General features: G+C 36.7%; 1 protein-coding gene across 3 annotated transcripts in view; it reads left to right on the top strand.

Annotated features, from left to right (window-relative positions):
• DLC1 (DLC1 Rho GTPase activating protein) overlaps nt 1-14,939 on the top strand; it is a 521,689-nt gene that overhangs the window by 185,189 nt on the left and 321,561 nt on the right. The window lies entirely within an intron of this gene.

Genomic DNA, 14,939 nt, shown 5'->3' on the forward strand with positions numbered 1-14,939 from the left:
TAGGAAACGAGGTGAATTCTGAGCTGAAGAGTAGCATCGATTTCAAGCTGACACGAGAGAGACACAGATCAAGAAAGATTTGTCTGATCTTCATGCATGTTAAAAAAATCCCACTCTGTACAAGTAGAGAGAACTGGTGTGAAATTAAGTTGCACTCCCTAGACTGGCGATACAAATGCAAAGGAGGAAGAAATGAGTAAAGAGCAGAGTGGTTCTTGGGAGCTGAGCCAGCTGTCCTTGTGTGGGAAGCCGGAGGAGAGAACAGAGCAGTCCAGTGTTAGGACAGTGCAAGAGGGCGGAATCAAAGCAAAAAGCAGGAAGTCCCAAAATACAGATTAAAGTTTGGGTCACATCTGCATCAGACAAAGGCACTTAGAGGTGGTCAGTTGTGTGCTGACACTGGGCAACATTGAGAAAAGCCCACATAACAAGAAACGTTTCAGTAGGGTCTCATTGTGAGTTATCTTGAGATAAGCTCTAATGCCGGTAGGGAGAATTGGAGGAAATCCTAGAGTAAGAGATAAATGTAGGCAATGTTTAAACAGAAGGGAAAATATATGTAAAATAAAGCAACGGCACTATAAAATTCGTAATCCCTCTGGGAAATGAAGTACATAGGAAAAGTCATGGAACACATCTGGGAGGGGGAAGGGCTGGTTTCTAGATCAGCCTTGTCCTGACTAAGCCTCTTCTTGGTCTCAGTTGTCACTTTGGCTTAAAAATAAAGATAATCTGAATGGTCTCAAGTTTTCCTTTCAGCTTTAAATTCTATGATCCTCAGAACAAAGATGGCACAGAGTGAGAAAATGAAGCAAAAAGACTGAGAGCATGGTTTACTTGAATGTAGACACTGAGTAGAATTCTATCTGAGATATAAAAGATGGTTTTTATTACAATATAGAAGTAAATATTCAGATAACTGAAAATATTAGTATGTACTTAACACTGCCTTTATTATTACTAATAAAACCTCTTCCCTTCTCTATCACTGTGTGTAATTTAGAAAATGCTATTGAGGCTAAGAAAACAAGAGAAAAGACATTTGTTGAGTGCCTACTGCTTATCAGTTTGTATACATAATGCCTGAAATTTCTGTATGTGGAAAAAAATGACTGTTACTTAACAATTACTTGGAGTAGTAAGCATAAGCATCTGTTCAATTTGTATACAATCAGATTGGTCCATTCAAAAAAGGGAGGAAATAATTTGTAGATGTTTTGGTTGGGGGGTGGACAGTATGGGGGTAGGTTGTTTTTGCTTTACATGTTAAACTACAGTTACTGTGACCTTGGCAATATGGCATGGTCACATTTGCTGCAACATACTATAATAGTGACATTGATCCAATACATAAAAAATCCCAGCAAAATCCAATTTCTCATTAACCAGGAGGGCTTTTTAATATCCCATGTCACCTTCTGCTGAAAAAGAACCCTCTGCCTCCCAGGATTGGATAAATCCGAGATTGATTGAGATTGTGACCCACCTTCTCTCTATATATCAATCTAAAGATGTCAGGCAGACTGTTAGTGCTGCTTGTACCGTTCCCACTGCTGTTTGTTTGTTTTCGGAGTGTTCCTCTTTGGATGAATAAAAATACTCTGTCCTGTGAGCTCTAAGATTAAGATGTGCCACTCTCTTGACCCCCCCCACTACGGCTCCATCAATATTGATTTGAAACAAACCCCTAGGGTCGTCTGTGTTCCTGGCAACGTTTCAATACTAACATGTGGTTAATTTTTTAGAGGATTTTTCTTTCCCTTCCTGTGCTCAAGAGGAGCCGTGGAGTGTGTGGGAAACAGCAGCTTGATGGGCCCATCTGTGGCGCTTGCATATTTTCCTTAGAGATAGTGACCCTTTCTTCCTAACCCTTCTCCTTCCACTGCACGTTGTGTCCTAGGAACTCAGAAAGACACACATCTCCCGAATGCTTGGAGGCCTTGTAAGAACATTCCTAGTGACCTGGTATATGAGAAAGTTCATAGGATTCTTACTACTCTCTTCCTCACAAAATTTATCAATGTTAATGCATATTATCACGTTCACAGCTGTTTATATTCAATATGTGTTGGTGCATTGTGTTACTAAATGCAGAGGCTCTTATAAATACTTGCTCAAAGGATGTCAGTTCTACTAAATAACTAATTTCTGACCAAGAGCAGAAGAAACATCTTTAGGTAAATAATGGAGCTCTGACTTTATTTTTTTTTAACCACTGCTCTTATCTTTTCCAGGTAGGGCAATGAGTTGTGTTGTTTTAATTTGCAAATTTTGTGAGAACTGTCAGCCAGAAGAATATTGCTGTTTCTATTTTCAGTAACATAAGAAACCACCCACCTTAAACTCCTATTATATTGAATAAACACATTTCTTAAGATTATTTAACTTACTTCCTATTTTTATAGACATACTAAAACTCACATTTTGGTTATATTTTGCTCAGCAAATAACAATTTTAAAGATTATAATTCTTATTTTCTCCTTGGTTGGACTTTCTAAGTTTGTAATGAATCGATGTTTTCAATCCAGAAGACCTTTACAATAGGAACACCCAATTCTTTAACTTGCTCACAGTATAAAAATATGTACTTCAAATTATTTTATCAGTAATGGTGTCAGGTTCTATGAAAGGATCTATGTTTTCTCATGTATTTGACCATTTAGTTATCTGCAAACATCTGTGGTTAAATAAAATTTGAATAGAATTTTATCAAATTGAATGACATGCACCAAAGCAGAAATCCTGTGGAAATGCCATTTCTGATTAAATAGCCACAGAATGTTTAAGAAATGCCTGAAAATTTGACAAATGTAAAAGAAAAAAAAAGTTATTCTTAAAACTTTATACTAGGGCTCAACTGTTACCAGACCAACAGAGTGGTGAAACTTTACCAATCTAGCAGGAGATCCTCCGCAACAGCTTATAAAACAGGTCTGCTCCTGCAAATCACTTCAATGGTAAATTTAGGTTCACCTTGAAAAAAATAAGGGAAATATGGGCTTCCCAGGTTGCGCTAGCGGTAAAGAATCCGCCTGCAGTGTAGGAGACCTGGGTTTGATCCCTGGCTGGGGAAGATCCCCTGGAGAAGGAAATGGCAACCCACTCCAGTACTCTTTCCTGGAGAATCCCATGGACAGAGGAGCCTGGAGGGCTACAATCCATCGGGTCACAGAGAGTCAGACGTGACTGAAGTGACTTAGCACGCATAAACACCCAAATACCCCAGACAGAGGTGACACCATGAGGCAGTGGGGATTTCAGAGAGAGAAGAAAGGGAGCATTTGCTTTTTGTAGTTCTAGTATATTTTTACAAAAATACAGTTATTTATTTCATAGAAGTAGCATAATGAAGACCTGGAAAAGGAAATATGGTGAGTAAAGAGAAAAAATAGAAAGATACGTGCATGGCAAGCTTGAGGGACAGGGTGAACCTGTGGAGTTCAAGTCAACTGCTCTCTGTGTATTTGGTTTTATCTTTGCTGTGCTTCACACAAGCCTCTAGTCAGAGCTAATCTCAGATCGTGCCTCAACTCAATCAGTGTAAATCTATTTTTCAAACATGTTTCGTGTCCTGTATTTCCAGAACCCCTTGTACTTCCATGCCATCCATCCCTCTGAGTCTTATTCAATTTTCAAGGCTCAGTTTAATTGCCTTCTTTATGAAGCTGACCCCATATCTCCCAAATAGAATCTCTTATTTTTTTATTTTTTGTTTTTTGCTTTCATGGCACTCTGCTCTAGCTCTAAACTCATACTCATCCCATTTTGTTTTGGCTGCTTGTTTGCATGACAGTCAACTAGATGTAATATGAACTTCTTAAATGAAGAGAAGATTTGTTTTATCTCCTGTATACAATACAGTGTTATTGACCTAAGAGTTGCTCAGTAAATATGGGGGAAAAATGTATACAACCACTTACCTGAAACCCAGACCTGAAAAAAAAAAAGAGAGAGGTGGGCCAAGTTTGCATTATGTGTAACTTAAGCATTCAAAAAGAAGAGATTCACATGGGCTAATATACCGAATTGTCAACTAATGTGTACATTAATCGTGTGTAGTTTTTCAGAGTATATATTTTAACCTTCTCTCTGGAGAAGACTCTTGGGAGTCCTTTGGACTGCAAGGAGATCAAACCAGTCAATCCTAAAGGAAATCAACCATGAATATTCTGAATATGCTGAAGCTGAAGCTCTAATACTTTGGCTACCTGATGTGAAGAGCTGACTCATGGGAAAAGACCCTGATCCTGGGAAAAATTGAAGGCAAAAGGAGAAGAGGACAGCAGAAGATGAGATGGTTAGATAGCATCATCTACTCAATGGACATGAATTTGAGCAATCTCTGGGAGACAGTGGAGGACAGAGGAACCTGGTGTGCTACAGTCCACGGGGTCAAAAAGAGTTGAACACAACTTAGAGACTGAACACAGCTAGTTATCATCCCTTACAGTCAGAACCTAGCAAGCCAATCGTTTCTTGATTTACTAATCTTAGACAACTTTTTCATTGGTAAAAAAGCTATAAGCAACTAAAGTCCTTTCCAGCTTTAAATTGCTACTCCATGGTCTGTTTGTTTCATAACTTCACCATGAAAATAACAGATTTTTATCACTAAGTACTATCCCATCTCCCTTGGGCTTCTGAGAAGAATGATACTGTACTGTCTTAAACCCACCTTCTGAAAACAGAGAAAGTTACTTTTATTTGTTGTTTCAACCTCCATTAAATACGTGTACTATATGTACATGGGGCTTCCCAGGAGACGCTAGTCTTAAAAAGAGTGCAGGAAGGTAAAAGACATGGGTTCGATCCCTGGGTCAGGAAGATCCCCCGGAGGAAAGCATGGCAGCCCACTCCAATATTCTTGCCTGGAGAATCCCATGGACAGAGGAGCCTGGCAGGGTATAGTCCATAGGTTCACAAAGAACTGGACACGACTGAAGTGACTTAGCACGCACACACACGTATTTATTTATACTTCAAACCCAAATATTTTAAGCAAACTCGACCCCATTTTCAAGTGCTATTTAATATTATTCTTAAAGTAACTTGCAAGCTTTATCAGTCACATTTTATTAATACTCTGTACTTATTTGTGTTTATACAATTAGTAGCTACATAATCACCATTCATTGTAGTAAGCAGTTAACTCCACAGGAGACTTGTATTATTGAATATGACCATTTGAATTAAAAACCATCGAAACTTATGGGTCCTTTTCATGGGCCCATGGTTTATACAGAGAAAAGCTAGACATGTAGACAGAGACCCTCTTCAGTGTGCTGGAGAGATTCCCCAGGCAGAAATTTGGGTTAAGAGTTATGGCCATATTGGGAAAGAAGAGGCATGTTTGGTTTCCTTATGCACAAGAGAAAAGCAAACAAACAGGTCTTAATGATCTCAGGGAATTGGAGGATGAGTAACCGCAATATTTTGGAAGTAAAAGGCTATTTTTCAAATGTCCCTTTCACTCCAAGAAATATTATACCACAAAGACGTTTTTGAGTTTTCACTGAGTCTTGTAAGGACACAAACAATGAACCACTCCACTGCCAGCACATGTTCTCATCAGTGCATCGGAAGAGTTCTCTTCAATTAAAAAGGAAAGTTCCCATAGTAGCTGTTTATGTTTTCTCTCTTTAGAAACTTTGACTCTTAGAGCTTGACCGTATTATGTGGATGTTCACTAAAGATTGGAATTTTGTAGATAACTGATAATTAATCGAAAGATACTTTTGAATCCTACTATTGGCAGTTTCTTTGCTAGGTCCTTCAGTGGTTACAGGAAGCTTGAGTTCCCATCTCTTCTCATATGGGTTTTAAAACTTAATTCAGGCATCTATATGTGTAGGAAATACTTGATACTATAAAGGAGCTACTGTGTTGCGCTGCGCTTAGTTGGTCAGTCGTGTCTGACTCTTTGCAACCCTGTGGACTGACTAGCTATTTCTTTTCTAATTACTAATCATCAAAAAGAGATCAGTGAAAGAAATACATGTGCTAAAAGTAAATGATCTACAACCTGGATTTTTTTCAACGTTCCTGAAGAACAATTGATAAATATATTTGTATATACTTGAGTATACAACATGATGATTTGATAGTCATATATGTTGTGGAATGATCACCGAAATCAAGATAATTGACACAGCTGTCACTTCACATAGTTAACTCGTGTGTGTGTGTGTGTGTGTGTGTGTGTGTGTGACGAGAAGACTTAAGATGTCCTCTCAGCAACTTTCAAGTATTAAGTACCATGGTATTAACTATAGTCACCACACTATACGTTGGTCTCAGAACTTCTTCTTCTAAGTGAAAATTTATGTATTTTCACCTATATTTCCCCATTTTCCCCTTCCCCACAGCCCCTGGCAACCACCATTCTCCTTTCTGTTTCTATGAAATAAGTTATATTGAAAAGATTGTCTTTCCCCCATTGTGTGTTCTTGATCACTTTGTCACATGTTAGTTGCCCATATATGCATTGTTTTATTTCTGGGTTCTATTGCATTTCAGTGGAAACTTCTGGTTTTTATGTCAGTCCCATATTGTTCTGATTACTATAGATTTGGTATATACTTTGAAATTAGGAAATATGCCTCCAGTTTTGTTCTTTCTCAAGATTGCTTTAGCTATTCAGTCTTCTGAGTTTCCGTATGAGTTTAGGATTGTTTGTTCTATTTTGTAAGAAACACCATTTGAATTTTGACAGGAATTGCACTGAATACATAGATCACTTTAGGTCACATGAATATTTTTATAATATTCTTCCAATTCAAGAGCATGTGATATCTTTGCAATTATTTTTATCTTCTTCAGTTACTTTCATCTGTGTCTTGTAGTTTTTAGTAAACAGGTTTTTCTTTTTTTTTTGGTTAAATTTATTTCGAAGTATTTCATTGTTTTTGGTGCTATTGTAAATGAGATAGCTAATTTCTCTCATATAGTTAATTGTTAATGCATAGATGCAACTGGTTTCATATGTTGATTTTGTATCCTGCAACTTTACTGAATTCATTTTCTAGTCCTAACAGATTTTTTAGTGGAGTCTTTAGGGTTTTCTATAAATAAAATTATATCACTTGGAAATAGAGATAATTTTACTTCTTCTTTTCTGATTTTAATGTAGTTTATTTCTTTTCATGGCCTAATTTTTATTGCTAGGACTTCCAGTACTACGTTAAATAGAAGTAGTGAGAGTGGGCATCCTTGTCTTATTTCTGATCTTAGAGGAAAAGCATTTAATTTTTGACAACTAAGTACGATGTCAGCTGTGGGCTTGTCATATATGTCTTTATTAAACATGATTGGTTGAGAGTTTTTATCATGAATAAGTTGAATTTTGTCAAATTCTTGTTCTGCATCTATTGAAATGATAATATGATTTTTGTACTTCATTCTATTAATGTAGTGTATCATAGTTATTTTTTTGCAAATGTTAAACCTTGCATCACAGGGATAAATCCCACTTGATCATGTATAGGATCCTTTTAATGTGATCTTGGGAGAAGGCAATGGCACCCCACTCCAGTACTCTTGACTGGAAAATCCCATGGATGGAGGAGCCTGGTAGGCTGCAGTCCATGGGGTCCCTAAGAGTCGGACACGACTGAGCAACTTCACTTTCACTTTTGACTTTCATGCATTGGAGAAGGAAATGGTAACCCACTCCAGTGTTCTTGCCTGGAGAATCCCAGGGATGGCGGAGCCTGGTGGGCTTCCGTCTATGGGGTCTCACAGAGTCGGACACGACTGAAGTGACTTAGCAGCAGCAGCAGCAGCAGCAATGTGATCTTGAATTCAGTTCACTAATATTTTGCTGAGGATTTTTGCATCTAGGTTCATCAGAGACATTGACTTGTAATTTTCTTTCCTTGGAGTGTACTTTTTCAGCATTAATATTAGCATGATGCTGACCTTATGTCTTTCAAGTATTTCTTCCTCTTCACTTTTTGGAAGTATTTGAGGATTGGTATTAATTCATTTTCAAATATTTGGTAGAATTCAGCTGTGAAACTGTCTTGTCCTGGGCTTTTATTTGCTGGGAGAGTTTTGATTACTGATCCAATCTCCTTGCTCCTTCATCTGTTCATATTTTCTGACTTCACGATTTTGTCTTTGTATGTTGTATGTTTCTAGAAATTTAGCATTTATTCTAAGCTATCTAATTTGTTGATATATATTTGTTCATAGTAGTCTCTTATAATTCTTAGAATTTATAATTGTATTAATTTTAGTCATCCCTCTTTTTTTTAGTCTAACTAAAAATGCTGAGAAAGATTAAGGGCAGGAGGAGAAGGGACGACAGAGGATGAAATGGTTGGGTGGCATCACCGACTCAATGGACATGAGTTTGGGGGGACTCCGGCAGTTGGTGATGGACAGGGAGGCCTGGCGTGCTGCGATTCATGGGGTCGCAAAGAGTCGGACGCGACTGAGCGACTGAACTGAACTGAAGTGAAATATGTTTTTTAAAAAATAAAGATAAAGTAAAATTGACAAAATAATGACAACTTTTAAGCTGAGAGGCACACAGTGTTTATTATATTATCTTTGTCTCTCTCTTTTTTTTTTTTGTTTGGTGGGGCTTCCCTGGTAGCTCAGTTGGTAAAGAATCTGCCTGTAATGCAGGAGACCCCAGTTCAGTTCCTGGGTTGGGAAGATCCCCTGGAGAAGTGATAGGCTACCCACTCTAGTTTTCTTGGGCTTCCCTTGTAGCTCAGTTGATAAAGAATCTGCAATGCTGGAGACCTGGGTTTGATAGAAGAGAACAGCTACCCACTGCAGTATTCTGGCCTGGGGTTGCAAAGAATTGCTACTGAGTGACTTTCACTTTCTTTTTTGGTATATGTTTAAAGAAATTCATCAAAAAATGTTTTTTATCTATTTCTTTTGGGATTTTTCCTTATCTTTATTTTTACTTTTTAGTAATCAGCTCTCCACATTCCATTAAAAATCACATGGGATTTTGGGTTAGACTACTTTGGATTTATAAATGAATTGGAGGGCAGCATTTCATTCATTCAGTCAGTCAACTTTTATTGTGTGACAATAATATGTCTACCACTGCTCTAGATTCCTGGGTTGTATCAGTGAGCCAAGCAGGCAACAATTGCTACATTCTAGTGGTGAAAGACGATATACATAATATGTATATGTAATATATACACAAGATGTGAAGCATGTTAGAATTTTCCTATTCAGAACCACGTATCTCCTCATTTGTTCAGTGTTCTTTTAGGTTGTTTTTGGTGACATTTTTGGTTTTCTCTGTAAAAGTTCTTGATTTTTCTCATTCAGTTACTTCTAGATATTGTATGATTCTTTGTTGTTATTGTGATTTTTTCTATTCCATTTTTTAAATGTTTAAAGACAGTGCACACGAATGCGTCTGTTTTACTTTGTTGAACCAAATCCTTTTGTTGTTGTTGTTCTAATAAGTTATCAGATGATTCTCTGAGACTTTAAAGGCACTAATTTTCTTCCTTTGTAATATAATCCTCACTGATTTGTTGTTGCTGCTATTGTTTTTGTTGTATCAGCCAGAACTTCAAGTACAGTGTTGAATAGGATTTGTGATAATGAGCATTTTTACTTTTTCTTAATATTGTAGGAGTGTTTCTAATGTTTCACCATTATCCTCAATATTTACTCTAATTATCTGATACTCAGTTTTAATCAAGTTAAGAATGTTGCCTTTCAAAAACTTGCTACTTGAGACACTTTTTGTTTTGTTGTTGTTCTTTTTATCAAATCACTAACAATTGGTCTTAAATAGGTTTTCAATGTTCTGAATGCCTTTATGACATTTTTGGTGTATAGTTGCCATTAATCTATTACCATAGGGAATTAATGGGTTTCTTGTGGAATTACTCTGGGTCAGAATCTAATTTTTATTCTCATTTTTGTCTGAAGCCATAGAAATGGCTCTCTCTGTCAAGTATTTCAGTGTTCCTCAACCCTCACTATTCTTTGAATACATCTGCGGAACTTTCAGAATGCACTAGCATGGCTCCGTGCTACACCAACTGAATCAGAATTTGGTCAGTGGAGCCTTAGCATGTCAACGTTTCCAAAGCTCTACAAGAATCCTTATAATCAGCCACTGCTGACTATTGCTCTACTGTGTGTGTGTTCATGTGTGTGCTAAGCAGTTTCAGTCATGTCTGACTCTATGCAACTCCATGGACTGTAGCCTTCCAGGTTCAGAGGTTCTCCTGTGTGGCTCCTGGCAGCAGTAGCACTAGCTGGGAACTTATTAAAAATGCAGTGTTCTATCTCCGTCAGACACCTACAAGTCAGCAGTTCTCTGTGTTTAGGAAGTTCTTCAGATCATGTTGATGTGCACTAATATTTAAGAACTCCTGATAGAGTTCATTGTAGACAGGACAGAAAGAAGGGAAAGGGGAAGAAAAGGGAGAGGAGGGGAGGAAAGGGAGAAAAAAGAAGAAAGGCGGGTGGTTTATCTTCTAAATTTCTAGATGAATAGCAGTAAGATGGTGCCAGTCAATGCGTGACTAAGTCTACTTTTTAATCTACATGTATTCAACTCAAATCTCTCACTTCACGTGAATTTGCATGGGCAATATAGCTTTTGGGTCACCTTTATAATTGAAGAAAATGCCTTAAAGGACTAAAGGTGTTAGTGGTTACTAACTGGGTAATAGGAAGCAAAGCTGAGTTGAATCAGGAGACTCAGAGTTTCCAATTCTGCCATTTACTATGTCTGTAGCCTTGGGAAAGTCTTAACTTGCCAAGGTTATCATCACATGGGAAAAAAAATGAGAGGACTGGGCTAGATAAATAGTTCCCATACTTCTTCAATGTGAGGGCTCTTCATTAATGTCAGAAAAACCACAAACACACATAACATGTTGATAGTTATAAAATATACAATGGCAAAAAATTTACTCTGAATTTACTCTCTCATGGAAGATTTACTACAAAACAGTAACAATTTAAGTAAATGTGTAATCCTAAAAATACCATGAGAGTATCCTTATGCATTTTTCACATTTAATTTTGCTACTAAAGAGAAAACAAAGTGCCAATTCTTAGATTTACTTGGGATTATTATCTGAATAATATGCAGATACTTAACTACTCTGAATAAGATACTGAGAAACAATTTCCATTCTTTGAAGTTGTATCACTAAACTTGAAAGGCAGTTAACGTTCATTTCTTCAAGGAAACAACCTTATGAAAAAGTTCTCCATTGGAGTGACATTGAATTTGAAACCAAGGGGTTTCCTTTGATATACTCAGGCAAGGGAGAGGTGTTTTAAGCCAAAGGAGCATTATTACTGAGTCAAAAATAGAGTTGCCAACAGATCCTCTTCCGAGGATGAATAAATTAACAAACTGTGGTACACATTCAATAGTGGAATCCTATTCAGTGCTGAAAAGGAATGAGCTATCTTAAATGCATATTACTAAGTGAAAGAAACCAATGTGAAAAGGCTACATGCTGTATAATTCCAACAAAATAACATTCTAGAAAAGGCAAAACTAATGAGACAGTAAAAGGATCAGTGATTGCAGAGGTGAGGGGAGGGAGGGAGGGATGAGCAGACAGAGCACAGAGGATTTTTTAGGACAGGGAAAACACTCTGTCAGGTGCCATATTGATGGATGCATGTCATTGTGTGTTTGTTCAAACCCACAGAGTGTACAATTGAGTGTACAATTCAAGCGTGAATCCTAAAGTAAACTATGGACTTTGAGTATGATGTGTCAATATAAGTTCATCAGTTGTAACAAATGTTCAATCTGGTGGGGAATGTTAACAGTGAGGGAGGCTTTGTGTGTGCATGCCTGTGTGTGTGTGTATGTCTGCATTGGAGGGGCAGGGAGGGTAAAGGGTATATGGGACATATCTGTACCTTCCTTCTAATTTTGCTGTGCATCTAAAACTGCTCTTAAAAAGTAAATGAATAAAGTCTTAAAACTCCCCCCCCAAAAAATAGAGTTGTCAGATAAAATACAGAATTCCCAATTACACTTGAATTTCAAATAAAGAACAAAACATGTTTAGAATAAGTATATCCCATACAGTACCATCTCACTGAATATTTGGGACTTTACTAAAAATATATATTTTGTGTTTATCTGAAATTCAAATGTAATTTTTGTTGGCTAAATCTGGTAATCTTAGTTGCAAATGAGAAGGAACATGGCATATTTGAGAACCCAAAAGTTCTGTACTTCTAGTACAGTATTTCCTAAAGTATAGTATGATTTATGTGTGGTTACATCAGATAGTGTAAAGATTTTTTATTTTAATAATTTTGTCATTTTATAGAAAAAAATATAAGAAAAGATTTTCACTTTTATTTTATGCAGCATTATATATTAAAAGTTCATTGTTTCCATTGAGATATATATGATTGACATATAACATATTAGTATTAGGTGTAGATAGTAATGATGTGAATTTTGTATATATTGCAAAATGATCACTACACTGAAGCCTAGTTAACTTTTAGCATTACACATAGTCACAGTTTTTTTGAAATGAGAACTTTTGCGATCTACTCTATTAGTAACTTTCAAATATACAATGCAGTATTACTAATGTATAGTGCTATATAGTACACTCCCTGACTTTTATTTTATAACTGAAAGTTTGTACTTTTTGACTCCCTTCACCCACTTTTCCCACCACATCCCCAACCAGCCTGCCTCTAGTAAGCTCCAATCTGTTCTCTGTATCTACGAGTTCAGTTTTTGTTTTTGTTTGTCTGTTTGTTTTAGATTCCACATTTGCATGAGAGCATATAGTAGTTTTCTTTCTCTGTCTGATTTATTTCACTTAGTGTAATACGGTCAGGGTCCGTTCATGTTGTCACAAATGGCATGATTTCATTCTTATTTGTGGCTGAATAATATTCCATTGTTCATTTTCTTGATTTTCTTTACTCATTCACCCATCATTGGACTCTTCACTTGCCTCCATATCTTAACTATTTAAATAACACTGCCATGAATATAATGATACATTTATCTTTTCCAGTTAGTATTTTTGTTTTCTTCAGATAAATACTTAAAAGTGGAATGGCTGGATCAATTTCATTATTTTTTTGAGGCACCTCTGTACATTTTTCTGTAGTGGCTGTACCAGTTGACATTCCCATCGACAGTGAGCAAAGGTTTCCTTTTCTCTACATCCTCACCAGCACTTATTATTTCTTATCTTTTTCATAATAGCCATTCTGACAACTACCTGTGAAGAGATATCTGATGCTTTTTTGATTTGCATTTCTTTGATAACTCGTGATGTTGAGCAACTTTTCATGTACCTGTTATCTCTACATCTTATTTGAAAAAAATGTCTATTCAGATCCTAAAAGTGCATTTAAAAAATTTTTTTATTGAAGTACAATTGCTATACAGTATTGTATTAGCTTCTGCTGTACAGCAAAATGAAGCAGTTATACATATACATAAATCCCCTCTTTTTTAGATTTCCTTCCCATTTAGGTTAGAAATGCATTTTTAACTGTGAAATGTTAAGTCTACTTAAAGAAAAATATCAAGAAATATGGAGTTGTCCTCAGAATGATTGAATTTGAGGAACACTGGGCAGGATCAGGAAGTGCTAAGAGGTAAAATTAGAAAAGTAGACAGAAGTGAGGTCAATAAAGGACTTTTCTTCTAAATTAAGTCATGTATTTTTCTGGAAAAGAAGTAAATTTTTATTTATGCCTTTCTTTGTTATCTACACCTAAGGAAAGACCATCATAATACTCTTGGAAATAATTTATGGAATTTTAATATTAAGTAGATGTTTTCCAGCCAGAATAAGTCCTGTATCCTTTAATATCTGAGCTAGCAAAGAGCTTCTGAGAATTGTAAACAAAACAACAACAACAACAAGAAAAAACTACAGGGATTTGCAGGTTATTGTGTAGGCATGATGACACAGAACACAGAATAATCCATAAAGGGTGATTTTGTGTCTAAATAAATACATGCATTGATTGACCTTGAATGTCAATCTAAAGCTTTAGCACTTAAAGTGAAAACTGATTACAGAATGCTTACAAAATTATTTAGCTAGAAATTATATCCCAACCAAAAATGAGCCTTTAAAGCCAGTGGAGGAAGTCATCCTCAGATTCCCCTGAGATAGAGAGGAGTTGCTGCCCACACACCTCTCTCCTGGTTCACACTTGCCACTGGTGAGTGCTCCTTAGGACCTGCTGCATAAATGTCCTTTGAAACCATTTAGGAGACTGTGTAGGAAATTTACAAAGTCTGGGCTAAGAAGTGTTCCATTTGAAGCCTCACTGAAGTTTAAAAATTGAGCAAATATGTGACCAATTTTTTTCACATCCCTTTTAAATGGGAGGGGAGATTAATAGAGAGTGAACTACCACACAATTGCACTCATCTCACATGCTAGTAAAGTAATGCTCAAATTATCCAAGCCAGGCTTCAGCAATACATGAACCATGAACTTCCAGATGTTCAAGCTGGTTTTAGAAAAGTTAGGAACCAGAGATCAAATTGCCAACATCTGCTGGATCATCAAAAAAGCAAGAGAGTTCCAGAAAAACATCTATTTCTGCTTTATTGACTATGCCAAAGCCTTTGACTATGTGGATCACAATAAACTGTGGAAAATTCTGAAGGAGATGGAAATACCAGACCACCTGACCTGCCTCTTGAGAAACCTGTATGCAGGTCAGGAAGCAACAGTTAGAACTGGACATGGAACAACAGACTGGTTCCGAATAGGAAAAGGAGTAGGTCAAGGCTGTATACTGTCACCCTGCTTATTTAACTTATATGCAGAGTACATCATGCAAAATGCTGAGCTGGATAAAGTACAAGCTGGAATCAAGACTGCCAGGAGAAATATCAATAACCTCAGATATGCAGATGATACCACCCTTAGGGCAGAAAGTGAAAAAGAACTAAAGAGCCTCTTGATGA

Source organism: Bos indicus x Bos taurus, chromosome 27 (genome assembly GCF_003369695.1).
Source record: "Bos indicus x Bos taurus breed Angus x Brahman F1 hybrid chromosome 27, Bos_hybrid_MaternalHap_v2.0, whole genome shotgun sequence".
Taxonomy (NCBI): domain Eukaryota; kingdom Metazoa; phylum Chordata; class Mammalia; order Artiodactyla; family Bovidae; genus Bos; species Bos indicus x Bos taurus.